The sequence below is a fragment of the Sminthopsis crassicaudata genome, chromosome 2 (assembly GCF_048593235.1).
Source record: "Sminthopsis crassicaudata isolate SCR6 chromosome 2, ASM4859323v1, whole genome shotgun sequence".
Taxonomy (NCBI): domain Eukaryota; kingdom Metazoa; phylum Chordata; class Mammalia; order Dasyuromorphia; family Dasyuridae; genus Sminthopsis; species Sminthopsis crassicaudata.
This window is the reverse complement of record NC_133618.1, coordinates 238640450-238653679: the sequence shown is the minus strand read 5'-3', so window position 1 is coordinate 238653679 and position 13230 is coordinate 238640450.

Below are 13230 nucleotides of genomic sequence, written 5' to 3'. Positions count from 1 at the left end.
GTTTCCCTTCTATTTCCCTATAGAGCCCAATATAATATTCTGTTTCCAAAAATCACCTAGTAAATGTTGATGGCTCCTGTTTTCTATACAATCTTACTTGACTATCTACTATGTAGATAGTCCTACCAAGTAGACTTACTACAATGAATACGACTATATATGACCAATTCAATATTACTTGACTTAGGGAATCTGCCATTGATGCAGCTTTTAAAACCTCTATCTTTTTATTGGACAACCTTCATGACTTATACAAAGGTGTCCCTAAAATCTTACTCATTTTAAACTATTAAAGTTTAAAATCATTAAGCTATTAAGATTTAAAACTGTCATAAGACTTTTGGGACATCCTATATAGCACTTTAAGATTTATAAAGCATCTTACATATATTACCCTATTCATCTCTCACAACTACAAGGCAGATAACACAAATATTATTACCTCTATTTGCAGCTGAGAAAACTGAGGTTCAAAGACATTATATAGCGGCTACAGAGATAATTGTCAGAGGCTGGAATCAAACCTAGATCTTTTTTTTTTTTTTTTTCCCCTGAGGCTGGGGTTAAGTGACTTGCCCAGGGTCACACAGCTAGGAAGTGTTAAGTGTCTGAGATCACATTTGAACTCGGGTCCTCCTGAATTCAGGGCAGGTGCTCTATCCACTGCGCCACCTAGCTGCCCCAAACCTAGATCTTTTGAGTCCATGTCTAGCACATTATGCTAGAGGTGATTGTTCTTGTTTGTCCTTAGTTCTGGAAGAGGACCATGACATGGTCAGACAGGGGATGCCATGACATGCAAGTGAATTGGGTTTAAGGGAGAGAGGGCTGGGCAAGGTACCCTGCCTCACTTTCCCCTTCCAGAGCCCTCTGGGCCCAGTGACTACTTGTTACTACTAAATACCAAAATTTATGTTGTGTGGGTCATTTTTTAAAGTTGTGTCTAACTCTCCATAATCCCATTTTTCCAAGTTTTCTTGGCAAAGATCATGGAGCTTTTTGCCATTTCCTTCTCTAGCTCATCTTAATAAAGAACTGAGGCAAACCTGGTAAAGTGACTTCTGAAAGGTGACATGGCTAGTAAGTAAGTGTCTGAGGCTGCATTGAAACTCATGTCTTCCTGACTCTAGGTCCTGGTGCTCTATCTACAGAAGACCTAGCTGCTCTCAACAATATCAGCACAAAATAAATTATTTTGGTGATAAAATACCAATCAAGCTAGTCAAAAACAGACACTGGGTAGCCTTGGCTATATAGGCTGAAAAAATCTCATTACTCAGTGGTCAGTAGTCTGGTGATGTTCAAGTTTCTCCAAATTTAGCTAGGCTTGTTTGCTGATGACAGCTATACCTATGGTCCATTCCATTTCTGGGACTAAGTTCAAAGCCTTTCTTTTGTGGTAGGACCTGCCAGAGTTTATGTTCCACTGGCCTAGCCTTGAGATTCCAGGATCACTTTCATTCAGCAATAAGGTAGTGGAGGGTTCGAGTAGAGGTCTTATCCCATTTAGAAAAAAAAAAAAAAAGAAAAAAAAAAAGGAGTATTCATAAATCTTATCTTAAGGAGCTATAAATTACCTTCTTTAAGACTTGGCTGAAAAGACAAAGGACAATCAGGTACTTTTTACCCCCATAAATGCATAATAGCTGAATACCTGACTGATTCCCAATAGTCAAATAGTGTGTGCTTTAGAAAATTCTCCTAGTTAAAAAAAAAATGTTTTGGGTAATTTTTAACTGGAATTATGCCTACATTTTCATGATTTGCAAATTTCCTTTAAATATTAGATTGTAAGTCATAAATTTTGAAAATGTGCTTTTAGACACTTAATGACAATTTTATTTTTAAAGATGTTTGTATGGAAAATATGATTACATGTCTTGAGCAAATTTTTTAGAAAGTTGTGATCCAAAGTTTTGTGCTAGATGAACTTTGTCCCTTGTGAGATTAGGGAACATGTTGGAGATGTTCACATGTTTATTTTTATTTTTGAAAATGAAACTTGTGTTTAATGGCAACAGATTTAGGCCTTTCTATTTCTTTTGTAAGTATTTTTTTTTCCAAGTGAGCTGTTTAAAAAACAGGTAACAGCAACAAAGAAAGAAAGAAAAGAAAAGAAATTCTAACAATTTTAGTTAATACTTCCTCATGTTTCCATTTAAGAAATTTTTCTTTTAAGTGTGACTCAAATATATTTTTTAATTGGAGCAAAATGGTATAGCAGATTTAAGTTAAAAGTTTGCTTCTAGGACATATACTCACATTTCCATTGTTTTCCTAATATCACCTGGCCCTGGTAATGTGCTATAAATTACCTAAGCTACTACCCCTTAGAATTATCATGTTATTAGTATTTTCTGTAAAGAAGAAAAGAGATACATTTTTGTGAATTTTAACATGTGGAATATTCAAGCCATCTTACATCATTTGGAATAAATGTCCAGTTGTTGGGTTTTTCTTTTCTTTTTTTTTAATAGACAATAAAAACATCAGTTCGGTATTAGAAAAAAGTCTTATGAATGGATAGCCCTTTAACAAGGATATGTTTGCTCTTGGTCTTTTGTATCATGGTATTTGAAAGCATTACCAGGGAAAGAAAATACTTGTTTTTCATTTTAGTTTTTCCCTCTCAGTATTTATTTTTATTGTTTGACATCTTTTTATCACTAACAGATGTGCTCAGCTTTAAACTATCCCACACATTATTTGGTGCATGCTTTCAGTTTACAAAAGAATAATAACAGCAAAATAATAAAACAACAGTAGTGGAAAGGCCCATCTGGAATCAGATCTACAGGGAGAGATGCATTATGAAAATCCTTAGTTGGGAGGGAGGGGGTTCTTAATAAGCATTCCAGTATGTAACCCCACAGCAATCTGTGTGTGAGCTTTGCATGAACAATCATTTACAGACATGGAACAGAACTAACACATGGAACTGTCTAAATCTAACAGATGGAATATCTTGAAGGAGAATGCCAACTTGAGAGACAACATTTAGGGGCCAGGTTGGGGGTCCTTCCATTCATATTGACCCTTTATGCAGGTAGAGCTGTTAATTAGCTCCCTTGCCCAGCATTTGCTGCTAGAGGAGTTTCAGTTACAGTATTGTGGTGAATCATTTCCTTCTACAGCCTCTGGTGATCAATCATATGAGGGCCTCGGCTATATTTTAACACCAGTTTTAAGAGGAAAATTTCCTCATACTTAAAACAAATAAAAAAAGGACTAAGATTTTAATGCAAGGAACAGCATGTGCAGGGGATTAAATGCATGCTCTTACTTATTATTAGTAAACATTTGACAGAATAATAACAGTATTTAGACTATAATACAAAAATAAAGAAATCTTACTGAAGAATATGAAATATATTTCTAAAAACCTATATAAACATGGAGTGTAGTCCTTGGTAGTGATTTATGATAAGTAGTTTAAAAATCAGAAATACTGTCAAATAAATAAGAAGATTTCTCTTCCCCGTTTAATTTATAACAATGACATTCCTTCCTGAAGGCAGGATCAGGATGAGTGGGGGTTGGGTCTATTTGCATTTGCTGAGACTCACAGGATTTCACACATGGACTGAGTAAGTAGAGATTATGTGGAAATACTGGCACTTATATATTATTGCTTGTGCTACAGTGTTTTCTGATTGCCAAATCAATATCACATTGGCTGTCCTTAAAAAACACAACAGGTCTGTTTTTAATAGCTTGCTAAACTGAAGAAATTACAGCAGTTACTTAGAAAATGTTCACCTTTGATCCACTGATCTACTTAGAGAAGTGTGTAAGAATGAGTTTGTAGACTAAGAGATCATTTACAAATTAAGAGAAAAAGGAAGGGAAAACTGAGTTACAGAAATACAGGAAGTCTGAGGCTTTGTTTCAGTTGTTGAAACATTTGATATTGTTTTTTAGAAGTTTCAATTGGGGGTTCTTCTCCCCCTCCTCCAATAATATATTGCTTGTATTTAAAACACACACACAATAGCAAACACATAAGGGAGCAATACTAAAGTAAAATTTACAATTTATCATTTAATTTTGCAATGAGTAGTTTCTTAAATATATTGTTATAATCAATTTTGTTTTTTAATCTATGCAATTAATTGAAATTATATTTATTTCATTATTTTGCATATGACAGTAGTCACTTAGCTGCTGGGCCTTTTAAAGTTTTTTTTTTTTTTTTAATTTAGCAAACTTCCTTAGAAATTGTGATTATTTAAAAGTAAATGCCATTTTTTCTTTTTTTTCATTTTTATGGTGCTTTTCCTTTTTGAAAAAACATCCCCCCCCCAAATCACACAGCTAATTATGCCTTATATTGTACTTCCTGTAGGTCCCTTAGCTTTTTCCCATTTTTAGTCCCTAGACACAAACAATAGAATAGACTTAGGTAACTGCTACATAACTGAACCACAAAAAAGAGTAACTCATGCTCTTCTAACCCCTCCCCCAAACATGCATATACAAACACACAACCATGTAGGAAGCCTCATGATCTCAATCCCTAAACATTATAAATTCACAGACTGTTGGAAGGAGCCTGAGAGATCATTTATTCTAAACCCTTCATTTTACAATTGAAGAAAGGGGGACTGATAAGTCATTTGTCCAAGAATTATTAGCAGAGCTGGATATTCAGTGCTAATAGTCTAATAATCAGTCTTTTGCAGACATGTTCCTGTTTGTTGGTTTTCCTTGGTCCTTTTAAAGGTTTTTTTCTCTTTTGTTAAGGGGTAAACACTTTTTTCCCCTCCTTTTTTTTAACAAAGAAAACCAAAACCTAGTTATCTGTTTTTTTATTTCCTTGTGAATAGATATGGTTTTAAGCTGTTTGCTTATAGAAAAGCTAGTTGAAGAGATTCCACTTCATTGATTTTTAGCATGTAAATTCCAGTGTAGCATGCAAAGGCTGGGTACTGGAAAGTTTCTTTAACACTGACCTTGCCCCTTTAGCTATATGCCCCTATATAAATTCCTGCCAGGGGCAGCATAATTTGCACCTAATTCTGGTACTTTTGATGAAGATGTATAAAGGTAGAAATAACAGAAGTTCTAACACACCAAAAAAATCCATTCATAGCTGGCTCTAAAAGTAGTTTTTTATTTCAACTATTTAGATTAATAAATATTTTTAAAAGTTCAATCAAGAGATTTTGTGGATTTTTTTTTTAAGGAAAAATCTCACTTAAGTGGCCTGAAACATAGTTTAGATATTTAATAGGATTATAGATCTGGAGCTGGAGCTGGATGGGATCTAGTCTATGAGATTATGTAGTCCACTCCCTTCTCCTTCTCAAATGAGGAAATTGAGGCCCAGATAATTAAATCAGAATTACTTAAATTTTTTCCACTGGAAACCCTTTTTGTCCAAGAAATTTTTATGTGACCACAAGTATATAGGTTTATAAGATAGGTATGATATCAAACACTTACTAATAATAAATCATATTTTTGTGACCCCCCCCATATACAATTACAAGGCTCTAACCACAGTTTAAGAAATTGGAAATTAAATGACTTGCTTTAAAAACTTAACTATTAAGTAGCATAGCCAGATTTTTATCTTGGTCTTCTGATACCAAATCTAATGTTCTTTTCACTATGAGTGTTTGTTGAGTTTAATTGGAATTAACATATATATTGCCATGATACAGTTATTAATCTGGGGATTTTTGTTTCCATGAAAAAAGGCAAAATTCAATTTTGTTTTTCTTTTCCTAAATAATAGCTAAGCTAATCTTAATGGCTTGTAAAGGCAAACCTTTTAGTTTGTCATCCTTCACATTGTATTTGATTTAGAACTAGTTGACTCCCCAGAATAGTCTTTCATAACTTGGTGAGTTCTGTGATGTGATGCTCTAAGGATTGGTGTAGTTTTGTAGTTTTTTTTGGAGAGTAGATCTCCCTATCTCACTCACTTTGAAAATGCAACAGCCACTGGGAGAATTGAACTGCTCAGTTTCTCACCTAAGCTATTTTGCTCATTCTTAGGCACTCCAGTGGCTCCTTGATCAATGAGGGTCACCTTATTGGTACAAGATATAGTGCAGAGACCTGATTGTCTTGAGTTACTGCAGCTCAGAACTCCCAAGCTTCAAAAATCCAGCAGCCTCAGTGTTCTTGATAGCTGAGATTATAGCTGTGTCTACTACTATTTTTTTTATAACAATGATTTGGATGTAAATTGGAGGAACATGGGATGGTTTATCTCTCAGACTTGTAGAGGAGGAAGGAGTTTGTGTCCAAGGGAGAACTAGAGACTATTTTTGATCACAAAATAGAAAATTTTGATTATACCAAATTAAAAAGTTTTTGCAAAAACAAAACTAATGCAAACAAGATTAGAAGGGAAGTAACAAATTGGGAAAACATTTTTACAGTTAAAGGTTCTGATAAAGGCCTCATCTCCAAAATATAGAGAATTGACTTTAATTTATAAGAAATCAAGCCATTCTCCAATTGATAAATGGTCAAAAGATATGAACAGACAATTTTTCAGATGGTGAAATTAAAACTATTTCCACTCATATGAAAGAGTGTTCCAAATCACTATTGATCAGAGAAATGCAAATTAAGACAACTCTGAGATATCATTACACACCTGTCAGATTGGCTAAGATGACAGGAACAAATAATGATGAATGTTGGAGGGGCTGTGGGAAAACTGGGACACTGATGCATTGTTGGTGGAGTTGTGAAAGAATCCAACCATTCTGGAGAGCAATCTGGAATTATGCCCAAAAAGTTATCAAAATGTGCATACCCTTTGACCCAGCCATACTACTACTGGGCTTATATCCCAAGGAAATACTAAAGAAGGGAAAGGGACCTGTATGTGCCAAAATGTTTGTGGCAGCCCTTTTTGTAGTGGCTAGAAACTGGAAAATGAATGGATGTCCATCAATTGGAGAATGGTTGGGTAAATTATGGTATATGAATATTATGGAATATTATTGTTCTGTAAGAAATGACCAACAGGATGAATTCAGAGAGGCTTGGAGAGACTTACATCAACTGATGCTAAGTGAAATGAGCAGAACTAGGAGATCATTATACACTTCAACAATGGTACTGTACGAGGATGTACTCTGATGGAAGTGGATATCTTCAACATAGAGAAGAGCTAATCCAATTCCAATTGATCAATGATGGACAGAATCAGCTACATCCAGAAAAGGAACACTGGGAAATGGGTGCAAACTGTGAGCATTTTTTTGTTTGTTTGGTTTTGTTTCTCTTCTCAGATTATTTTTATCTCCCGAATACAATCCTTCCTTTGCAACAACAACAACAAAATTCGGTTCTGCACATATATATTGTACCTAGGTTATACTATAAGATATTTAATATGTATGGGAATGTCTACCATCTAGGGGAGGGGGTGGAGGGAAAGGAGGGGAAAAACTTGGAACAGAAGGGAGTACAAGGGATAATGTTGTAAAAAAAAAAAAAATTACCTATGCATATGTACTGTCAAAGAAAATGTTATAATTATAAAAATTAATTAAAAAAACCCCCCAAAACAATGATTTGGATGACAGTAAACAAGGCATACTTCTCAAATGATACAAAGCTATAAGGAATAGCTAACATGTTGAATTCAAAAGGCCCTAAAAGAATTGGACCAACTGAATAAAATGAAATCTAGTACAAATAGATGTAAAGTTCTACTTCAATTCAAAACATAACTTCACAATTCTAAGATAGAGAAGGTTCAGCTAGATAAATTCATTTGAAAAAGATTTGGGAGCTTTAGTAGACTGTAAGCTCAATATGGACTTAATATTTTCAAAGTGCAGAAAATTAAATTTCTTAATCATCATTTTATTGTTGTTATTTCTTCCTAATACCACTTCCATTTTAATCTCATATCTCTACAGATCCTTGTGAGTTAACAATGGTATTTTATAGATACTTGGTATTATATAATTATTACTTCATTTGGAAAGATTTCAATCTATATATCTACTACTTTCTTCTTAAAAAAATCAAAATAAATTTAAACAAACTACCTTTTTTTCTTTGAGAAAAATGATAACTAGAAAGAAACATATTTATTACCTCAATGTCAATCATCAGGATGAAATATTCATGAATAAATTACTCTGCTGATTGTCAGAAGCAGATTGAATCATAATTTTTTTTTAAAGCTATATTAGGTCCTCCCTTTTTTGGTAGGAGGAACTCTTTATGGAACTTTGCAGAAAGGGAACCTCTTCTGAAGATATTTATCCTAAGGTTCACTTTGATCATTATTTCAATTTTGCCATTGATTTATGAGTGATGATAAAGTGTATTATCTTATCTTTTTCTTTTTTTTAAGACATGTTATACATACATAAAAAACTTCTCCTAATTAAATTTCAGGATTTTATGCATAATTGTGCTCATCATCTTTATAAACTTTAAATATGCTATCCAAATCTCAAAAGAGTACATATAGAATAGTCTTTAGATTAAAGAGTTTTCAAATTACACAGGTAAAAAGGGAAATTTTCATTTGAAGACACTTAACCTAGTGTGTTTTCCCTTGGAAAGATTCTGTTATCATGTATTAGAATACACCAGAGGCCCATTTTTCATCAAAGTAAAAGGAATTTGCATAGGTCATTCTTATTAATGCTAATTAGATCTATAACTATAAATATATCAGGTTGGATAAGAGAACAAAAGTCCACCAAATTCTCTCTTATTTAATAATAAAATTTAGCTCTGTTAATATATGGCTTATGTTAAACAGTCCATACAATTAGAACTCGAAGGACCTACTGTACACATAATGGAAAGTATCATTAAATTACATTTGTTATAAGCATTTCTACATTCCACTTAAACAACTGGGTAAAGAAGGCCAGTTTTAATAAGCCACATAAGCTTCCATTTCACATCAATTGCATTGCAAAAGGTATATTTTCTCTATGTTGTTAAAATTTCTACCACACTATTCCATGTTGAAAATTTTATTGAAATTCATTCCAATACTGTTATTATTATTAATCTTATTAATTATTGTTCCCAATATTGAAATAATAATTTTCATTTGCATAATGCTTAAAAGTTTATAAAGCACTATGGGGGGAGCATTTATTAGAACTAACTAGAGCACTAATGCCTTAGTTTCTTTATCTTTTAAATTAAGGGGTTAGACTACTATGTGATGAAATGTATAGAATGATGGGCTTGGAATCAGAAAGACTCTTCTAAGTTCAAATCTGGCCTCAAATATTTAGGTGACCCTGGACAAGACTTTTAATGCTGTTTAACTCAATTTCTTATCTAAAATTAGTTAGAAAAGGAAATGGCAAACTACTCTAGTGTCTTTGACAATAATGAGGAGTACCCATGAAGAGTCAGACATGACTGAAAGAAGACAATTGAACAACAAAAAAGCTCAGTTAGTCTCTGGAGGCTCTTTAAGGTACCAAGCTATCAATAATAATACTACCTAACATTTAGATAAGACATTAAGTTTTTCAAAGTACTTCTTATATATTATCTCATATGATGCTGACAACAACTCTATGAGGTAATTACAATTATTTTCCTCATGGGGAAATTGAGGCTTGGAGAAGTTAAATAATTTGTCCATGGTCACACAGTTTAATAGGTATCTGAGGCATAATTAAGTCTACAGTTCTGAGCAGGACATCGGATAGCCTCTCAATTACACCATCCACAAGTATTTAGTAAGCACCTATTATGTACCAGGCTTTGTAGGTACATAGACAAAAAAGAAACCGTTTCTGCCCTAGAGGAGCTTAGATTCTATCATGAAAAATCAACATGTGTACATGTATACACATGTTTATGAATGTAAATATATAAAATAAACACAAAAATAAAGGGGGGGGTAGCATTGCATCGAGGTAATCTTGAAAGGAAGGTCTCATATAGAGAGCTGAGGTGAGTTTTAAAGGAAATTAGGTATTCCAAGAAGTGGAGATGATTGAGGAAAGCATTCCAAGCACGTGGGAAAGCCTGTATCAAGGTACTGACAGAGGAAGTGGAATGCTGTATGTGAGGAACTGCAAGAACATCATTTTGGCTGCAAAAGTAGATTAGAGACAGTTTGTTAAAGGGCTTTAAATGTCAAAGAAAGGTGTATTTAACCCTTAAGCTAATAGGGAGCCATTAGAATTTATTAGTAAGGGAGTAGGGAAATGATATGGTCAGGCAGATCTGTGCTTTAGGAAAATCATTTTGACAGTTATGTGGAGAATGGATTGGAGAGGAGAGAGGTTTGAGACACGGAGATCAATGAGGAGGCTATTGAAATAGTTCAGGCTGAAGGTAAAAAGGATCTAAACAAAGCAGCTTATAATATGAGCAAAGAGAAGGAAACAGATACAAGGATGATTTGGGGGTAGAAATGAGACTTGCCAACATTGGATGTAGTGTGGAGGAGAGTAAATACAGCAATGGAGAATGATTGTGAATTGATAATCAGGGTGACTAGAAAGATGATGGAGCCCTAGAAATAGGGAAGTTCTGAATTAGGGTGGGTTTGTAGTCTATGATCCTTAACTAGGGCAGGGCAATCAGAGCTTTGCCTTAGGGTATCAAAATCCAGACAACCAAAACTAGCACTTAGAAAGGACTGAGCTTAGCATTTATTCAACAAGAATAATTAGTTAAAAGAGGAAGTTATCCGGTGGCTTGCTGGTCAGCCACTCCCTAGGACTAGCCCAGCCCTACTCCCAACCCTGGTGAACTTCCCAGTGGCAGCTTCTTAGTATCAATCTTTTCACAAATTGGGAACTGTGTCCTGAACTCCAAGATGTCTTGTCGAAGTCCCCTTCTATCCCATGATACTTTTGTCATAGGAAATAGATGTGAGGGAGCCTTTCATGATGCCTGCCTCAAATGTATTTTGTCCCTTTACTCTGGTTCCTAAATTGTTTTCTGGGATGGAACATAAATAGGATGGGAAAATTTGGAAAGGCTGAGATTTATAGTTGCAAAATCAGTATCTATACCAATAAAAGTGCTTTAATGAATTCATCAAAGCAATCAGAACTCAGCTATTTGAGGTTCTCAATTAATTAGAATCTGTTTTCTTTTTTTTTTTAACTTTTTATTTACAAAATATGCACGAGTAATTTTTCAACATTGACTCTTGCAAACTTGCAAAACTTTCTCTTCTAAATTTTTTCCTCCTTTCCCCTACTCCCTTCCCCTAGATGGCAGGTAGTCCAATACATGTTAAATATGTTAAAATATATGTTAAATCTAATACATGTATACATATTTATACAGTAATCTTGCTGTACAAGAAAGGGAAAAAAAAAACCTGAGAAGGAAAACAAAATGCAAACAAACAACAAAATGCTATGTTGTGGTCCATACAGCTCTCACAGGCTTCTCTCTGGGTGTATATGGCTTTCTTCATCACTGAACAATTGGAACTGGTTTGAATCATCTCATTGTTGAAGAGAGCCACATCCATCAGAATTGATCATCATATAGTTTTCTTGTTGCCGGCTATAATGATCTCCTGGTTCTGTTCATTTCACTCAGCATCAGTTCATATAAGTCTCTTCAGGCCTCTCTGAAATCATCCTGTTGGTCGTTTCTTACAGAACAATAATAGAATCTGTTTTCTTCACTCATTCAAAGAAAATGGAGAAGATAGTTACAAAATAAACAGAAATCGGGGCAGCTAGGTGGCACAGTGGATAGAGCACCAGCCTTGAATTCAGGAGGACCCGAGTTCAAATATAATCTCAGACTTTAACACTTCCTAGCTGTGTGACCCTGGGCAAGTCACTTAACCCCAGCCTCAGGGAAAAAAAAAAAGAAAGAAAATAAATAAAATAAACAGAAATCCCACTGTACTATTAGGTGTTCATTTAAAAAAAAAAAAGGAACTTCCTACATACATCAGTATAGTTTACAGTCATCTATATTGTCTACTTCTGTCCATTCGATAATTCATATTCCAAACGATAGCATTATAAAAAGATGCATTACCAAAAAAAAAAAAAAAGAGGAATATTATATTTCAGAAAGATCTTCAATAAGAGTTCAGAGTAAAAGTTTTTTTTGTTGCTCTGTAATTAATAACATAATCCTTAAGTGACTATTTCAATTGAATGTGTTTTTATTAACTAATATATTAACCAAGTACTCAAAGTATTAACTAGAAATTGTTAAAAACATTTACATTTAATATTAATTGAATTTAATACTTAATGTTAATATATTTCATAATTGTATCATGTTTTTGAAAAATAAAGAAAAATCAGACTTACTAGCTGACCTAAAGACAGTGTCTTTACACTTTTTTATCTTGCAACACCTGAATTAACACATAGATTTACAGGAGATATAAAAAGGCAAGAATAAATTTTGGTACAGGTGTTAAAGCTTTTTTCTAGATAGTGTTATTTCCTGAGCCTCAAAGACAAATGCTTTAAAATTTACAAAGAACTTTACACACTTTATCTCATTTAATCCTTACAATATTTTTGAGAGTAAGGTACTACAAAATACTACTATTATTACCCCCATTATACAGATGAGAAAACTGGTTTTGAAAGATTAAGTAATTAGCTTAGGGTCCTAAATGTTCAATCACAGGAGCAAGATTCCAACAACTGGTGCTCTCCAGTTGCTATGTCCAATTAAATTCTTTCCATTATAGCTGTATCAGACAACAAATTAATAAGTTGCTGGCTAATGCCAAAGGAATGCATAATACAGCATTACAAAAGATGCAAGATTCCATTTCTTTTTCAGACAGTGACACCAAGAGACAAATTCAGAATAATGAGTTAGAATGGTGTTCTGCGAAAGGGAGCTTAAATGCTGCAAAGCTAGAACACCACATAATAGAACCAAGCAAACCTGAGTTCAAATTCTACTTGTAATGCTAAGTGTTAGTTATTTGAGTTTGGACAAGTTACTTAAACTCTGTGTCTCAACAATTTCTTGGGTTTTATTTACTACTAACTAAATCATAGAGGGAGGAATTTCCCCAAATTAATGAAATCATTAACTCTATAAGACAAGGAAGAAACCAGGGTCAGAAAAATAAATTCACCTTGCAATCCTGTACTAAAAAAATTTAAAGAGTTGGAATTATTAAAATTAAAATCTCACCTCTGGAAGATGAACTTTTAAAAAAGATTATGAAAATGGAATTATACACATAAAACATTACTTCTTTGTGTGTTCTGTAAAAAGGATATTTAAAGGGAAAGAAAAAAAGCAATTAAT